The following is a 5,987-nucleotide window of genomic DNA, read 5'->3' on the forward strand; positions in this document are numbered from 1 at the left end:
TGTATATTAACATACATATATATGGTGTGGTATCTATATATATATTATCAACCCAGAAATAAAATACATACCATGCCAATTTTCTCAACAGACTCCTCTGGACATCACATAACTGTACATGCATATCAACTGATTCAATCTTCCTAAATTCAGACATGACGTCTCCTATACTCGTCCCTTTATGGGAATCGGGGTCTGTGCCTGTGACGCCCCCAGTGAAACATTTGCTAATTTCATGTTTTTTCCTGAGTTAACACCATACCCCTCTCCTTCCCTGTCTGTAGAGAGATTCGTCCACCATCCGTTTATTCTATTAAAGTCGAATATCTACATATAAGAAAATAAATTGATCTGCTAGATACACATTATACATACGCGCACTGATATGAAACATATATGCAGTATATACATATATATGTATATATAGCATGTATATTTGTAATATATACATAAAATATAGTGTGCATATATATGTATTATATACCATATGTATAACATAATTATGTATATATATAATATATATATTTAATATTTATGTATACATAGTATATAGGTATATAAAAATATATGTATAGAAATATATTATATAGGTGTATACCATGCATATATAATGTACAGTAATATCTAATCTATATCTATAAATAAGATAGATAGATTAGATAGAATGTGGTGTGTGTGTGCGTAAGTATATATTATATATATATATATATATATATATATTATATATATATATATATATATATATATGTGTGTGTGTGTGTGTGTGTCTGTGTGTGTGTGTGTGTGTGTGTGTGTGTGTGTGTGTGGTGCTGTGTGTGTGTGGTGTGTGTTACATACACCCCCCCCCCACACACACACAATATATATATATCATATTATATATATAATATATATATTATATATTTTATATATATATAGATATATTCATATATATATATATATATAATATATATATATATAGGTATATATAATATATATTAGTGTGTGGTGTGTGTATGTGGTGTGTGTTGTATGGTGTGTGTAATATGTATATATATATATATATATACTATATATCTATATATTATATATAATATATATATATATATTATCTTCTTCTTTTAACGGTAGGTTCATGTCTGAGCCGGCCGTGGTCCAGCATGATACTTAATTGAGTTTCTGTGTGATGCTCTTGGGTGAGACGTGGTAGGGTCCCCAGGTCCTTTCCACGGAGAGGCGGTGGTTACCTTTTAGGTAATCATTCTCTCATTTATCCGGGCTTGGGACCAGCACTGACTTGGGGCTGGCTTGCCACCAGTGGCTGGTAGCAATCAAGGTGAAGTTCTTTGCCCAAGGGAACAACGTGGCGGGCGGTGACTCGAACCATCGAATTCAAATTGCCGTTATCACAGTCTTGAGTCCGGACGCTCAACATTCGGGCCACCGCGGCCTTGGACGATCATGGACTCCATGATTTTTTCTAGCAATTAGAGCGGTGGTTGATATATATATATAGATATATATATATACAGATATTTATTTATTTCTTTTTTTATATATATATATATATATATATATATATTAGAATATTATTGATATATAATATATATAATATATAGAGATAATATACAATATATAATTTAAATATATGTATATATGACACTATTATATATATATATATACATATAGTATATATATATAGATATAATATATATATAATATATATATATATGTGGTTGTGTGTGGTGGTGGTGTGTGTGTGTGGGTGTGTGTGTGTGTGTGCATATAATGTTTTTGACAATAGATTACATAATATATAATATATAATTATATATTTACCATATAATTAATCCAACATATGTATGGTATATGGACATATTTACCATATATATATATATATATATCTATATATAACAATAATAATATATATATATATATATATATATATATATATATTATTATATATTGACTTGTTTTTTATATATATTATTATTACATATTATATAGGGCCCGGTAAGCCGAGTGGTTAGAGGCATCGGACTCAAGACTGTCACGGACGGCAATCAAAGTTCGAGGGTCGAACTCACTCATTGGTACCCTAGCCACTGGGTGGGCAAGACAGCCCAAGGCAGTGGCGGTCCAAGCTCCGACCGTAGTAGAGATGGTTGGCTTAGGAAGGGATCCGGCCATAAAAGATATCTGCTAGACCCTGATCGTCATGGCGCCCCCAGACAAGACATGGGATAAAAAAAAATGTATATAGATATATATATATATATATATAATATATATCCATATAAATATATAAATATATACTTATTAAAACATATATATATATATATATATATATCTATATATATATAATATATATATATATATATATAAGAGAGAGAGAGAGAGAGAGAGAGAGAGAGAGAGGAGAGAGAGAAGAGATAGAGTATTAAACTGTCTTATACACACACAACACAACAACACACACACACACACCACCAACACACACACACATAGTAATATATATCGATATATATATATATAGATATATATTATAGAGATATATAATCTATATTATAATAGATATATATATACACATGTAAATACATAATATACATATCTATGTGTGTGTCTTTGTGTGCTACTGTGTTATGTATGTATATATATGTATAATATATATATATATATATATACTTCTATATTAATTATTATAATATATATATATATATATATATATAATATATATATATAATATATAGATTATATAATAGTATATATATATTATATAATATATTATATAATATATAATAATATATATATATGTATATATATATATATATTACATACCGAGGTTTCATTTGTACAATATTTACTTGGAACTGACATTCACATTCATATCGCAATATACTGCATAGAGTGACAGGTTTGAGAAAGAGAACGGAACTTGATTGCCACTACGTTTGCACTATGAACAATGAGATGAATAATCATGTATCTCCACATTGTTAGAATTACCAGGAGTAAAACGGATGTTCCTGTCAGTGTGATAAATATATAATGTACAGAAGTTAGAATACTCTATGGAAAGGGTTTGCCTTTTCACATATAATTTTCTCCACAAGTGCTCAGCCACCACGGAGTAAATAGGCTGCCCAACACGACCTCAACTGATTTCCTCAAATTTTCGGGAAGAAAACATATTTTCTTCAGCTATGGAACTCGACAGGTTTTTTAATTATTGTTGACATTACGTTTGTTCGTGTTATCAATAGCTAATAATAATCCAGGTAACTAAATCTTTCCGAATTCAACGAAAAAGGGTAAATCGTTGAGCAGGTAGGCAGAAAGTGAGTGTTTAGTGACTAAATATTTGCACAGCCATTCATGTGCAAAAACAATCAATAAACTGAAATAACAGTCGACTGTGGCATGATTTTTACGCCAGACTAGCAGAGTATTAATCGGACGTGGTGGCCTAATTGGGGTACAAACAAAAGAGTAGCTTCACCACAAATAAAAGTTTATTAATGCAAATAAAAAAAACGTAGTAACAAGCAAAATATGGTCTGTGAAGATGGAAGATGAGTCAGTAAACTTGAAAATGATTTGATATATTGTCCATTATTCGTTACATGTCTCTACGCATGGGCGAGCAGGGGTAGGCTGGGGGAGGGGGGGCCTGTAGGCGGGCGTGTGCTCAGGGTACTGAGCTTGCCCTCGTAGGTGATCTCAGGTTCAACACCGTCGCCGTTGTCCACTTACTTGACGATCTGCTTACGGCCGTCGGGGGGTTCGACGCTTAGATGCCCTCGGGTCTGTAGCGTCCGCGGGTTCCGAGTGGCCGAGGTTGACGCCGGAGTAGCCTCGGCGACGCCGTAGTGGGTAGGTGTACTTTGGTCGGGACCTGTGTGTGTGGGGTGGAAAGGGCATTTAACGGACGTTTCTTTGGAGACGGAAATAAGAATAGCGCGTTTCAGTGTCTTTTATTTGAGAGATGTTTCTCCATTTCTTAAACACGGCAAACGCACTTTGTGGAAGATACTGATAAAAACAGAAAAAATGAATAGTACATTGTAAGGAACAAAAGACAAAAATACATATCAATCCAAATTAGTACTAACCAAGGGATTTACAAAAATCCTCAGCACTGGGAAAGAACTTACATCAGGGTAATCAGGTCGGTAGGGCTGTTGCTGAGGGTGGTAGGGGGCCAGGAGGAGGGGGGTAGGGGGCCCCGTCGCTGATCAGCCAAAGGCCATCGACAAACCATGCAGGCGATGACGGCGATCTGGGAATTCGGGGAAACAGATTTTGCTTCCATTTCTTGACCATATAAGTTCAAATGTGAACTCCGCAGTAGTAAAATGTATACAACGAATAATTCGTCATATGACTGAGTTGGTTTGATGCATATATATAAATATATATATAATAATATTTATATATATATATATTTATATATATGATAAAACAAACTAGTCATCTGACGAATTATTTCGTGGTATACATTTTACTACTGGGGACGTCACATTTGAAACTTATATGGTTCAGAAATGAAGCAAAATTCTGTTTCAACGAATTCCAGATTCGCGTCATCGCCTGCTGGTTGTCGTGGCCTTGGCTGATTCAGGCCCCCTACCCCCCTCCTCCTGGCCTCCTACACCCGCAGCAAACAGCCTACAGCGGACCTGATTACCCTGATGTAAGTTCTTTCCCCAGTGCTGAGGAGGTTTTGTAAATCCCTTGTTTAGTAGAATTGGATGAATGTATTTTGCTTTTGTCCTCACAAGGTACTATTCATTTTTTCTTTTTTTCTTCTAGTATCTTCCACAAAGTGCGTTTGCCGTTGTTAAGAAATGGCGAAAGAAAGAAGAAACATCTCGCAAATACAAGACACTGAAACGCTCTATCTTATTTCCGTCTTCCAAATAAAACATCCGTTAACATGCCCTTTTCCGACGCCACCACAACAGGCCCCCACCCAAGTACACCTCATACAACTACGCGTCGCAGACGGCTACTTCCGGCGCAACCTCGGCCACTCGAAGCCGCGACGGCTACAGGACCGAGGGCCAGCTACAGCGTCGACCTCCCGACGGCCGTAAGCAGATCGTCAAGGTAACGTGGCAACGGGCGACGGGTGTTTTGTTGAAACTGAGATCACATACGAGGGCGAAGCTCAGTACCTGAGCACACGCCGCCTTACAGGCCCCCTCCCCCAGCCTACCCTGCTCCCCATGCGAGAGAAGGTAAAGAATAATGGGAACAATATATCAAATATTTTCAGTTTTACTGACTCATCGTCCATCTTCACAGACATATTTGATTGTTAACTACAGTTTTTTTTTATTTGCATTAATAAACTTTTATTGTGTGAAGCTACTCTTTTGTTGACCCAAGTTAGGCAGCACCCACCTCCGATTAATACTTCTGCTTAGTATGGCGTAAAATACATGCCACGTCGGAATGTTATTTGCAGTTTTAGTGATTGTTTTTGCACATGAATGGCTGTGCAAATATTTAGTCACTAAGACACTCACCTGTCTGGCCTACCTGTCTCACGTATTTACCCTTTTCGTTGAATTTCGGAAAGATTTAGTTACCTGGTATTATTATTAGCATATTGATAACACTAACAAACGTAATGTCAACAATAATTAGAACCTTGTCGATTTCCATAGCTGAAGAAAATATGTTTTCTTCCCGAAAATTTGAGGAAATCAGTTGAGGTCGTGTTGGGCAGCCTATTTACTCCGTGGTGGCTGAGCACTTGTGGGAAAATTATAATAGTGAAAGGCAAAATCCTTTCCATAGAGTATTCTAACTTCTGTACATTATATATTTATCACACTGACAGGAACATCCGTTTTACTCCTGGTAATTCTAACAATGTGGAGATACATGATTATTATTCATTGTTATCGTGCACAAACCGTCAGTGGCAATCAAGTCAGTGTCTCTTTCTTCAAACCCTGTCACTCTATGCAGTATATTGCGATATGAATGTGAATGTCAGT

This window comes from Penaeus monodon, unplaced genomic scaffold (assembly GCF_015228065.2).
Source record: "Penaeus monodon isolate SGIC_2016 unplaced genomic scaffold, NSTDA_Pmon_1 PmonScaffold_778, whole genome shotgun sequence".
Taxonomy (NCBI): domain Eukaryota; kingdom Metazoa; phylum Arthropoda; class Malacostraca; order Decapoda; family Penaeidae; genus Penaeus; species Penaeus monodon.